The sequence below is a fragment of the Aphelocoma coerulescens genome, chromosome 4 (assembly GCF_041296385.1).
Source record: "Aphelocoma coerulescens isolate FSJ_1873_10779 chromosome 4, UR_Acoe_1.0, whole genome shotgun sequence".
NCBI lineage: Eukaryota > Metazoa > Chordata > Aves > Passeriformes > Corvidae > Aphelocoma > Aphelocoma coerulescens.
Window position 1 is genome coordinate 33,629,440 of NC_091017.1, and position 14,076 is coordinate 33,643,515.

The following is a 14,076-nucleotide window of genomic DNA, read 5'->3' on the forward strand; positions in this document are numbered from 1 at the left end:
CCAGGAGGCAGGGCCTGGCATGGGGGTCCACAGGGCCATGGTTGATGGAGGTGGCAAAGGGCAGGTAATCCTGCCTCCCTTCCTCACTCCTGTTGATTTTCGCTTCCCCTTGGCAGTCTCTGTCTGGACGGGCAGACCTTGGCTGCTGCCCCCCCAAACACTGCCCTGTCCTCTGTTCCCACCACCCCATCACTCTCCACCATTTAGAAACACGTGAGGGCTGGCCAGGGGCTTCCACACATCGCCTGTTGCTGGGGCTGGGTAACAGCAGTGGGGGACTTAAAAATTAAACCAAACATTTTAAATCTTCTTTCTATATAGAGTGTGCCTACCCAAAGCCTGGGATTTGGATCTGGATCTAAACCATACATGTAGCCAAGCAGGGAGAGTGGCTGGACCACAGATTTGGTTTGTTCCACTGTAGAAATAAGTGCTAGATCTAAAATTCATCTCTCTCTGAGTTGAGGATAATCTGTGCTCCAGATTTTACTCTGGAGCATCCCAGGTTAGAGTCATTTTAAATACTTGCATAAAATTTTCCAGTAATAATCTAAGGAAGGAGGGTTGAATGGTGACTGTGTAGGAGCTTCATAGTGCTTCCCCTAGACACCAGTCTCTGTCAAAATCTGATTTCTCATCAGAATTTGTTGAGTTCTGGAATTTGTTGAAGCTGGTGAATCTTTCTGTTCAGATTGATGGGAAGCGATCAATTGCTGCTCTGCTTCTCCAGCTAATAATTTTTCTTAGCACACTGATGCTTTTATAGGTCATCAGTTATAGGTTATTTAGCTTGAGTAGCTGAGAAATAGGTCAGTGATTCATTTAATGACCAGCTTGTTGATAGGTTTAAGCCACTTGAATGATATAGTTAACTAAAAATCTGAACCGGTTGCTTAGTATTGGCAAAGTATGTTTATGAACGTCATAAAATAGTGGGGGAGAAAAGCAAAGTTACAATGTTTGCACCTAAAGAAAATAAAGAGGAGCTCTGAATTTTGAAACCGCTACACTGACCAACTAATTAAATATTTCTAGGATATATTCTTTAGTATGATGTCATAGTCATGCACAATAATGCTTGTCAGACAAAAGTGTCAGAGGTGAGACTTGCCAATACTTTTAAGATTTTTCTGTTAAAAAATGACAGAAACTCCAAGGATTAGTAATAGTGTGTAGTTGACATAGACAGTTTGAATGATGGAAGTCCAGAAATTTAGGCTACCCAGGCATCTGCTATGTGCTCAGAGGTGAATTTGTCTAGTCTGGCAATAGGAAAACTGATAATGGGTCAGTGCCCAGCACAGGCAAAGCCTGGATGTGTTTTCAGGAGTGGAATCTCAGATCCTAGGGCTGTCACTATTGTCCATCCTCAGCTTTCCTTGAACTTTGGTCAACAGTAGGCAAAGTCTTACTATTTAACAGTATTTTCATTGCTTTACCGTACAGAAAAGATGTGCTATACTGCTTTCCATTTCTTCCCCATCTCCTTCCCAAGTTTGCCACTCTGTTACCACATGGCCTGCAAACATGTTCTGCTGATTTATCCTGCCCTGCATATTTGTGGTTTTACCCCATTCTGTAGACTTATCCCAGCACACTCATCCATTACTAAAACATAAACCTAGACAGAGAAACTGGAAGGGAAAACAGGAAAGGATTTGGGGTTTTTGTACCTTTCTGCATTTTTACCTCATATTTCTAATGTAAAGAACTATATCCTTTTCTATTTTCCCTTTCAGCCTTTCTACATAGGTTGTAGCATTTCCCCTCAAGTTCCCATCAACTACTATTGACAAATGTTTGGCTAACAACTCATCGCTGCCCTTGAAAGCAAGATAGCCATCTACTGCTGTGTATACAAGTATGATTTCTAAGGCACATAAAAGTACAGAAAATGTGACTCTTGGCCACAGTACCTTTTAATTAAGATTTTAGAGGGATACAAAGGCAGTTTGGCATGCATTTGACTATTTTAATTTTTTTTTTAATTGTAGAGAAAGAGGAATGAGGTATTTTGGATGCTGACAAATCAGGCTTTCAAGCAAGGGCAGTTACCTTGATCCATCTCCAGCAGCACTGGGATCATGCTCCCCTGAAGTACTCCCAGCAGGCTCCCTTTTGCCTGCCTGGGAAGCAAGGTTAGTACCTTTGCCTTGGTTGTTGTCTTCAGCCTCACGCGTCTCTCTTCGTAGTAGAAATACAGAAACCAAATGCTGTAGTGACAACCTTACCGCAAAACAAACTTGTGTATTTGGAAATCCATGTGGCTTCAGTCATGGATGGTTTTGTAAGAGGGGTAGAGTGTATCTGATAATTTCATAGGCCTTAGTGCATTTACTAGGATCCACAATGCACCTTAGCAAGAAGGAGTGTCTTTTCACAGGTAAAACCACAAAATTTTCTGGGTGCTTACAATGTATGTTACCAATCTAGAAACATTTGGGCATGTTCAACGTTACTGTTTCATCGATTTTTATATTCCAAAGGGCATGTCTGACCACCAAGCAGGGCTGTTTGCTAATATTCTTCCCTAATCGAGAAGGATTTGCATCACTGAGATGACAGGATGTCATCAGAGTGACATTTTCAGAAAAACAGAAATGTATTGCAATGCTGCAGCCACTTGGCCAATGCTCTTCTTGTTCCTTTTTCCTGTGAGAATGACAGCAGCTAAACTTTTGCAAGTGATGTGGCAAGCTGATGGTTAGTTACAGGGCCTTTATTACAAACATGCTAGTGCAGCTTGTCTGCTGCAGACTTCAGCAGCTAATCCACCTGCCCTGAAGTGCAGGCAGGGGCTAGGGCCAGCCGAGTTCTGCTAGTCCCTTAATGACTTGTTTCTGTCTCTGACATATGTTGAGAAAGGACAGATAAAATTTTCCCACAAGTTGCTGTGAAGGAATGGAAAATAGCAGTGTCTTGCAATTCACTGCAACATTAAAAAAAAAAAAAAATCATCAAAGCAAAAGATTTTGTGCAAAGCCCACAGGAATCTTCTCAAGTCAGCCAGAGTGTCGGCTGCAATGGCACTTCTGCAGGCTGCTGAGCTAAGTAAGATTTGCAGAATCAAGGCTAAAATCCAGAGCATCCTTGTGTAGAAATCTCATGAGGATCTGGAACCGCATCCACAGATCCACTTGTTTCAGAGCAAGCAATGCCTGACTGAGTTGCAGATGACAAAGCTCTCTTTCCAACAGATGAATTCTAGATTATATGAAAAGACAAGTTACATTTTATTTCAGCCACAAAGGTGCTTCAGGAAAAGTTTTACATCTTTCTGAAACCAATGCCACCAGTATAAATTAGAACAAAGCTTAGAACAATAAGATGTTGTCCCTAACTGGACAACGTAATATAACTAAAATGAGAGTGACAATAAAAGCATATAAACAAGTATTTGCCAGTTTTAAGAATCTCTTTGCACAACTGGACTTCTATTTGTCTTTTATTTTCTTCCTTGTGCATAACACAGGCTGTTATATCATGCCGATAATATTTTGGATACTTCAATAGGAACAGAAACAAAATACAAAACTAAACTTGAAAATATCCAGATGTATCTGCAAAATCATACTTGAAAATATTCAGATGTTTGCACCTAAGTTTCCTTTAACAAAACAAAAAATGGGTTCAAATAGAGACTTTTAAGATCGAAAATGTCTGAAATGGAAGAGGCCTCAGGGTGCATTGAGAGGACTGGCAGTTTTATATTGAAGTGTAGCTGGACACTTAATTTCTACTCATTTTTGGGAAAGCAGTACATGGATTATACATTTTGCACATGCTAAAAGATTCGTAAGTCATTTGTGACTTGTGTGAAATCCTAAAATAGATGATGCCTCCATTCTGTTGTAGTACTGACTGTGTTTTGAAAGATGCATCCTCTTGGGAGCTCAGCTTTCCCTCAGGCAAAATCCACAGCTGAAACTGCACTTCCAAAAGGATGATGTCTGGTGAGCAAAATCATCTTGTTATTTGACCACTAGAGAAACACAATTACTAGCTGATGTAGGTAGTCCCCAGCAGAGCTTTCCTTTAGCCTAGTGGGGATTTACCCATAAAATCCTTCACCCACAACCTTCCTAGACTCCTATCTTTGAAATCTAGGTGGGACTCCATGAGGTCTATCTTTTTTTCAATGCAGGCTGGATAAAGGTGGGATGAACACCCCAAAGTACAACCTTAGGGTTTGGGGTTTTTTTTAAAGCCTTCACTTACCTCAATATTACCAGTTTCACATTCGTCTTGGCAAATAAAAAATAAGTGCTTTGTCCTAACTTTGCAACTTCAGAGTGCTCCTGGGATCCAACAGTGGCTGTACCCAAAACTGTCTGGCTTAACATGTAAAACCTAGGTGTTTGGACCAGGATGCTGTGCCCCACTTATTTTCAAAACTGTGCATGAGATATGAAGCCATGAACATCCAGACAAGCAGCCAAGGCCTGAGCAATGCAATTCTGAGAATCAAATTTTCAGGAACTTTCATTCATTTTAACATATCACCACTGTGAGAGAAATCTACAATTTATTAATCTTTTATATTTTGTTCTTCTGAGACCAGGGCTGGAATGAAACCGAAATAAAAACCATCAGTTTTTAAAAAGGCTTGGGTCACCTTCCTGACCTTTTATTTATGAATAAATCAGGCTTTCACTTCTTTGTGGAACAACACAGGGATTTATTAGTTAAAGGTTTGTCTTATTCTTTAAAAATGATGATGCACATGTTGTATTAGCGTTTAAGCTGGAATTAGAGACTGAAATTATATAAATAGAAATACAAATTTTCTGCAGGGTTGCAATGTATCCCAAACTTGTATTAAGCGTGCAGTTGATACAAACAACCCAAGTCATAGTTAAAGGAACAAATGGGTCATCGGGCATGGCAACTGTTGTCAGGAGAGGGTCTCCTTCCACTCTCAGTCAGGGGTTGAGGAACACATCTGACCAGAGGTGGACCCCAAAAGTAGAGCCATGTGATAAGGTAGGAAGAATTAATTTGCTTGAGATGCCTTGCAGAGGGATGCAAGTGTGTTCAAAAGCCTGTTCAGAGCAGGATCTGACTCCCGAGTCTCCAGTATCTGGAATAAAGCTGTTTTGTACAGAAATGACTGTGCAGACACAGGAGGGGAGCAGACCTCACAGCTCACACAGATACACAGCAGACAATACAACTGTAATGCTAAAAGGAGTATCTGTGCAATTTAGAATAACACTTCAGAGAATGGAAATTCTCTGTGGCTGCTACTGGGTGTGAGAGAAGAAACGTAGCCTGGGTGTCCCCAGAAGGATCAGAGCCTTGTCTGGTCACAGGCTTTCATGTGCCAGCTCGCTTGATAGATGCATGGTCAGCAACTTAAACAGGGAAAAAAGCTGTCAGCCAGTGAATTATCTTTGCATGAAACATCAGTGCTGCGTGTCCTACATGGAGGTGCCTACTCAGTAGTTGTCACTTCCGAGTCAATGCTAGCTTAAGATCTGGCTTGAAAAAACCCACAGTGCTCTGTAGAAATCGAAACATTTCTCTTAAAGAGATAACAAGAAGTGAGATTGATGAAGTAGAGGATTGAAAACCAAACACAAATCTGTCTTGGGTGCAATCACTGGGGAATTTAGTAAAATGAAGACTAGAGAGACAAGGTACTTGAGGGGAAGTAAGCTAGATTTTTTAAAATCCTGCTTACTTTCATTTCTAGGGTGCTTCAGCTGGATGTCTGAAGGTATTGTTTCAGCTGTGAACAATTCATAAGAAGAGAATAAAATCTGAAAAGCACATTCCTTCAGGAATACTAGACCATAAAAAAACACACCAGCACATCCAAACTGTAATGTGAGTACTAAGATTTTTCCAGCCACACCTAAAGCATCTGAAGATAATCTTTGATGTCCTAAAATAATGCTGCTTAAATGTTGCTTGATACTTTTTTAGGCTGTGACAGCTCTCATTTGATCCTCCCATCTAGGTCCCTTTCTCTATTCTTGAATTAAATGTTCTTGTCTTTTTCCTTTGCATATTTTCACTGTAATTACTGAACTTTACTTCACAAATAGTTAATATAGAGTCCAGACTCTAAAGAAACATAAAAGACAAGCTTTTTAAAAGCTTTTCAGGTACCTAAAGATGCAAATAATCACTACCTACATTTAAGAGTATGGATATCTGATCTGGGGCAAATTTTGTTCCTAGATGATTTGAAAAATTTATTTTTCATAGTTTGTCATTTAAATACTTTTAAAGGACCTAACCCAAGTACTCAGTTCTAGTGTAGTGTTGTGAAACAACATTTAAAATCATGGAAGCAGCCTTCAATCCTGTCATAGTCCAGCTCTGAAGAATTTGAGGACATATTTAAGCATATAAATAATCCCAGTAGAATTAAAGAAACAGCATCCAGCTTTAAACCAGACAGATATTAAAGGAAGAAAGTGTGATAGTCTGTAGAGAGACTGTATTTATAATTTATATGCAAGCAAGAGGCTAAATTAAGGCTGTTTGGATGGCTCTCAGCCTGTGCTTTGAGCATGTGCCTTTTTAACTTCAGGCCCCTGTATCAAAATGTGTTGGAGCTCCTAAAGGCACTTTGCCTGCTCCTCTATGCCAGGGGAAGCTAGGACTGAAGCAATGAAACATAGCTGATGATTTGAAAAGGATCATATTTTTGAAATACATCTTTTTTAAAAAAAATATGCAGGTAAAGCATTTTCTATATGGCGCTACATTGTTAACACTGGTTTGACCATCACAGATGCTAATACATGGCACATCCCTTTGTCAGGGTGATTGTGTTAAACCCACACATCACTAACTCAACAAGTTTTCAACAGCTTTTGCAATGGCAAGGATGCTGTTTCAGAAATGGTACACTTTTGTCTAGAATCTGAAATCAGACACCATGCTGAAACCTGGAAAATCATGTATCTGCACCCTCATTTTCAGATGGCAATGTGAGCAGAGTTGCCTACAATCCTTACTTCTCTGAAAATAGTACCCTGTCTCAACACATGGTGTATTTAACCACTGACCAGGTCTTCACACAGGTGATAGTATTTTTTGGTGATATGCATCCAAAATACCATCAGTCACAACCCAGGGAGGGATATGCTGAGGGTATTTGTGGCAGAAAGCATTGCCTCTCAACACCCTGTGCTTAAATCTAACTTTCAGTTCAGTATAGCTGACTGTAGTGCTGCAAGACTACCTGAAAAAAAATCATAAATTTTGCCTTCTGATTGAGTCTGGTATGGGGAGAAATCCTTATCAAACAGCTGTGTTGGATGTACTGTAGCATATTTTCAGACGGATCCATGTTTTGACCAGTATCTCTGATGGCAGTACAGGATGGCATAACCTCATTAAATATTTACTTCATTGCTGTAGAGAGCTGTGACAGTGAAATATACTGCAGTATATATACTAGCAGCCCAATTACACATCCTAATAGCAGTACACAGACTGATACCCCTTAACTCCTGTGGCTCCTTTTCTATGCATCCACAGTCACACCCCTGTGCCGAAGTGTAGGTGCATCAAGTGTGGTCTGAAGTGAGAAGATCGTGTTTCTGACAGGCTGCTACCTTGCCTGTATCCTGCTCTCTGAAGCTTGATCTTCTGTCAGAATGTACAGGTTTACCTTAGGTGCACCCTTAGCACAAGGCAAGCAATACAGAAATTCTATGAGAACTGGCATTCAGCCAGTTACAGGCAGATGCAGCAAGAATAAAAGAGGTCAGTCCTAACTAATGGCTGCTAATGAAACCCCTGATGGAAAGAATTGTAGATATGATCCTATAGGAAATAGGAGCTTCATGGAAGTGAATGTATAATTCCTCTCTTAATCCATTTTGGTTCTGAGTACTTGTGAAGCTTTATGCCTTCTACCATGTCTGCAAAGGTCAATCCACACCTAGCCTGTGTCTACACCCTTCTTGAATGTCAATAAGGGCATATCTCAGCATAGTTTAAATTCTTATAACTGTATCTCCACACAGAAAGAAACGTGGAGTTCATTTGAGGTTCACAACTCATTCTTTTCACATTACAGCTGGAAATGCTTTCAGAGAATGCAAGTATCTGATACTCAAAAAAAACCCCAAACAAAACCCAAAAAATATGCCTGCCAAATATAGGCTTTATATTTAAAGCCTGTAAATTAGGAGGGTGGATGGCACAGAACCATCCCAGGTTTCCAAAGCGGGGGACTGATCAGATCAGGCAGGCGGCTGACAGAGAATTTTTAATCTCTGAGGAGCTGGAATGGCAGACAGGAAGAAGAGAGAAGGATGAATGATTAAAAGCAAACCAGTACCTGCATTACAGCTTTTGGAAGATGTAATCTCACAAATATGTGCCTTGCCTGAGGAGTCAGCATCCTCGTAAGAGGCTGGCTCAGCCCACTTGGGAGGCAGAGCAGCAGTTAAACCTCCTACTGGCTGGATCCTATGGGTTGTTTTCCACACGCTGCAAAATTTCTTCCTAATCCTTGCAGACCAATATGCTTTTGAACACTAGCAGAGCTCCCCCAAAAGAACACTGTTCAAAATGATCCCCTTTGTGAGGCTGCACCAGTGCAAGCCACTGGGTTCTTCCCCTGTGAGATGAGGTGAGAGGATGAAGAAATCCAAAGGAAGTTTTAAATTGATAAAGGTACCTAATCCCCATTCCAAGTAATCCCTTAGTAATCTTACATGAATGTAAATTTCATATAATCTCATTATCCAGGGTGCTATCTGCCATGCCAGCATTAGTCCTCAACAGATCATCACTGCAGATGCAGGCATTTCACAAGGAATGCAGGTTTGGAGTTGCACATGTGCATTTTGGCTGGGTATGGATAATGGTGTAGATATTGTTAGGGAACAATCAAGTTATTTTACTAAAGCTATTTAACCATGAATATTTAAGATGAAATTGCAAGATGATTTTTAGCCACCCAAACATTGTTTGCCAAATGGTCTCCTGTTAGCTCTGGTGGGTAAATTGTTGGCAACAGATTAGACTTTGAAAAAGCTTTGAAGGTGTTGTATGATTTAGGGCACCTAAATCTACATGAGATGAGTGAAGGCCAGGTGAGAATGGGACACAAAAACGTACAAATTTTATTGCACATTTACTTCAGCCTTACCTTTCCTAGTTTGGGTTTGTGTTGCCAACTTCTACACAGTGCAAGGATATGAAGAACAACATTGCGAACTTGGCAAGAAATTATCAAACCCTGAATTTCTTTTGGTTTCTAAGAGAATTTCTGTTGCTTTTTGAAAAAATTGGGTTGGTAATAGGACATGTAGGGAAAGCCTCCTGATGGGGCATTGGATGGCTCTTTGTATTCATTTAACAAGCAGAGCCAAGAGCCTGTAGCTCTGTCTGCCCATACTTGTATTTCTGCCTTGCTGTTGCATGTCTACAACATTTGCCACATCTGCTCCTGCTTCTGTGCGGGCAGTCACTGTATAATGCACTGAGTCTGGCCACCCTCAGCTCTCACAGGGAATTAAGGGTTTGTCTCTACTAGAATTTGAATTGTAATGTTTGTCTGGGCCATGTGTTGAGTATACATGTAATACTCAGAGCCACTTTTTCTCAGAGCAGTAAAATTGATATGCATTGAGCCAGCTTTTCAAAAATAGTTCAGCAGTTGTTGGTAACAGCACATAATAAGTATCTCTAATTCAGATCCCAAGTTCCTATTACAAAGTGTCTCTTGGTTAACTTCTGAAAAGCCATGTCAATTTTCAAGCTCATCTGACTCTTACTGCAACTTCTAGACTCTGCAGAAACACTTCTTACACAAAAATGCTGTTTCAGCCTTGCCTTGTCTCGAGGCAAATGTCTTATTTGTTTACTGAATGTGGACAAGTCCTGGGCAGGGCAGTGACAGACCATTTACACAGATCATGTGTCATTAGTTCTGGGAAAAAAAAGCCAAATGCAAACTTGTGTCAATTTTGAAGTGGTGCTGAATTGTGCGTGGCCATTTCTTGCCATCCAGAATTCAGAGAACTTGTGGTGTTACCTCTCATAATAATTTCTGTGAGCTCATTTATATATGGATATAGACTTACAGAGGACTCTTGATATTGATTTGGAATAAAAGGTTCTGCTTAACCTGACTTTAAATTCTCCTTGACCTCCTGCAGGGGAATCTCAATAGACCAGGACCTTGCCTTTTTTAACTCCTCTTTTTTTATGTTCTACCTGCCTTTCTCCATGATCTCAGGCCATACGCATTGGCTACAAAGCAGAACTGGGCACAAATATCTGAAGTCTCACAAACAGCTATTGAAATAGCAAAGAGCAAAATAAACAACAAAAGACGAAGGTTCAAATAAAATCCTTGATAGAAATTAGCTAATGTCTGAGCTGGCTTTCAATCTGACTTTTTAATGTAACATTGTAACACAGTTAGCTGCATAAACAAACAGTCCCAAACTCCATCTTTGTGCAGGTTTTGGTTGTGAGTTTATTTTTTTACAAGGTTAAAAAAAAAAGAATAAAATTCATGCTAGTGATCAGGAGTGCAAAAGAAAGGTTCAAACAAAGGCAAGACTTGAAGTTACTAAGATGGGAGAAAAAATAAAATGCAAAGAGGTAAATTTAGGGACGATAACATACTTTTAATTATTACATAATCTTTGATGGAAGAATATCATGGAGACACGCCAAGTAAGATAGAAAGTAAAAAAGCTGGTTGTGTGCAGAAAGAGTTAAGTATTTGTTTTTGGTGGAGAGAACTGGACATGAAGTCACAGAAAGGAGGACAAGGGAGTTTGAAATGTAGTTTAAATATTAGATGGGGCCAGTAAAAGAGGAGAGAAGAAAGATCCAAAGAGCTAAGGGTAGGGATATGATATTTAGAAATGGAAATGTAAAAGTGAAGTGTAGCAAAGATGCTATACAGGCAGGTAGGGGTAAGAGATGAAAGAGAAATAGGAGCAGTTTAAACAAAGATACTAAATGTCAAATTGAGAGTTTTGAAAGAACAGGTCAGAAGGGGCCACCGACAGAAATAGAAAATGGAGACACCTGAAAGGAGAGAGAGATTATGTGTTTTGTTACCAGTTCTCTCGGACATCCTGGGGGACTGCTGGAAAAAGCACTGCTCACCCTCTTCTACAAAAGGAAAAGACAAAAAGACATACTAAATGTTCTCAGCTAAATGAAGAAAGAATTTGGGAAAGGCACTAAATACAGCACTGGAAAAATTAGGGCCAGAGATCACGAGGATGTGTACCAAGAGGGTGATACTGGCTGTTACATGAGATGATTCAAAAATATGACCTGCAAAAGATAATATTAGAAATAGGGAGAGTAAGGAGGAAAGCAGCTTGCCAGAATGTTGGGCCGACAATCCTAACGTTAACACTAGAATTGTCAGGATATCAATGAATATAAAATTATAAGGGCAATGGATGAAAAAAGGTGGAAGGGAAAAGAAATAGAATTTTGAATAGCAGAGCGTCATATCGCGTCATTTATACAGGTTAGAAATAAGAGGCACCAAAGCTGCTAGAAGAAAAGCAGTGCTTTCAGTAGGGTGTCTCCTTGTATACACGATACAGAGGCAGCCTCACAGCACATCTCTCAAGAGAAGTGGATGACTTCAGATGAGAAAACCAACAACTAGTTATCACATGTCAAAGTAATTCTTGAGTAGCGAGTGTTTTGTAAGAACTTCTCCAGAGCAAGAACTTCTCTTTCAGCTTTGCTACTGAGCAGGGGCCAGGAGAGCTGAGACATCTTAATGCCCTCCTCAGCAATCCTGAGTCCCGCCGTCTTCAAACAATAAACCATTAATTATTTCATTTGGCATTTGGGGTGAGGTTGCACCATCCCATTGGACCACAACTTTCTCAGACAGATGAGTCACTACCTTGGTGATTACAGCCAAGCACTGGCACAGCACACAAAGCAACACAGGCGTGGAAGGGGAGGATGCAAACCAGCTCTAGAGATCACCTCCCCAGTGACACAGCCGCCAACCTGTGGGCAGGCTGACAACTCACATGGGTTGTAGCTACCTGTGTGCTGAGGGGAGTGACCTGTTCCCCTTGGTGCTGTTCATGCACAAGGCTGGAATGTTGTGACAGAGATAGCATGACATGAAACCTTAGGAAGAATGTGACTTTCAGCTGAAATATTCTAAAACACAGAGAGCCATTTAAAAAAATTTTCAAAAATACGGCACCTTCTCAACAGATTTGGTAATTCAGTGTGCTATTTGTTCATTTTACTGATCACACTAATTTGCAATTTACACTTTTCCATTCTGCTCAAAGAACAGAGGTGACACAGCTATGAATAAGTTGGCAAGACACTACTGGCTTTCCCACTCTGCTTTAACCCGGATGTTGCATGGTTTTAACTAGAACAATGTGGTTAGACAGCTACCTTTGAAAGGAGAAAATACAGTTCAAATGGAGTAACTCGGCTAGCAAGAAGGGAAATGAGCTACACCTGAATTCCTGTTTCTAAAAACCAATGATGTGGTTATACCACAGTGCAGTTATATCAGGAAAAGGGAATCACATGTCTATACCACAGTGCTTTACCAGCATAAAGGCTGTGTGTAAAAACAGGCTGACAGACATAAGGTTGTTATATTTTCATCTGTTGCAAAGATTTTTTTCTGTTGTTAATGAATGTACTGACAGAAGTATGCTGTCACTCATCCCAGTGCAAAAATTTCAGTTAGATTTGTTTGCTTATTAATTGACTGGGCTTGTATCTGATTTTCAAGGAAGGATCCCCCAAAATAGGGATATTAAAACATCTAGATACACATACTGACTTCCTTGCATAAATATAAAAACTCTTCTCTGGCCCCAGCATCATCCAGTTCCCAATGAGAACTTTGCAAACTCTTCATTTAACAAATGCCTCCCAAAAATAGGAAGCACCAGCTTTTATTGATATTAAAGGAATAAAATAATGTGAAACACTGTCATTACATTCCATGGTTGCCCAGTCACCATACATTTTCATTAAGTCCTGAGTAGGCCAATATTACTCTACCATTTCAATAAACACAGCCACCAAAAAAACTTGAAGATATTTTACTAATATTCTAATGTTTTAATTTAATTTAAGTTTACAAATATATTGCACCTAAAATTTAAAATCTCTAAAGATTCTGTGTGTTTGCAGGTATTATTCTCAAGAATTGCATAATAATGTGAAACCATAGACTCATTTACTGCCTTGATTGTTCAGCTATCAAAATGTCACAAATCTTGGATATACAGGCACACATGGATTGCCCTCCTATAAATCCCTGACTGCCTCCTCTCTTCTGTTTTTGCCTCAGGGTGCAAAAAGTTGTTATTTCCTTCTACCATTAGGGGTGAGCAATCTTCCTTTCAGCAACAGTTTTAAAAGAAGATGTAGTTTTATAGACCTGAAAGATATCCAAAACTGCACACATAGTAACACACAAACAAAAAACCCCACAGTAATATTTCTTACCGTTTTCAGAAACCTGTGCCATTTGAAGAGCATACTTATTTCACATATTACTTGTCTGAAGAAGTAATCTGAGGATGCTTTCGATTTTATCAAACATCTTTTCCAAATAATTTTTTCTATCTTGGCCTTGTATAGAAATCAGTTATATTTTTAAAACTTCATATTTTCAGTTCCCACTTCTAGAAGTCACTTTTGGGTAACTGAAAGCAACCTCACTGACTTGATGCTGAAGAACCTAATCACTATCTAACCACAGCAAGAAGTAGAAAAGCTACAGAGAAAATGCACATAGTTGTCCATACTACTATTAAAGTATTAAAGCAAATGACAGCCTTAGTTACCTGCCTTCTGTAGAAAAGGTTCTTCATTTTAAATATGATGCAATCTAAAGCCATATTCTTCCTCTCCCTCCAAAAGATACCAGCCCAGATGTAAAAAGGCAGCGTCCTGGTGGCTTACCCAGACAATGTAAAGAAATCTCCAGCTCAAACTGTGTGCACAGGCTAAACTGACAAACATTTACACAGAGCACCGCTTCCTTTTTCAGTGTTAGCACTTTGGATCTGGGAGTCTGCATCTCCCTGAGACAAACACCTGAAACAGCAACAACTTCAGAAT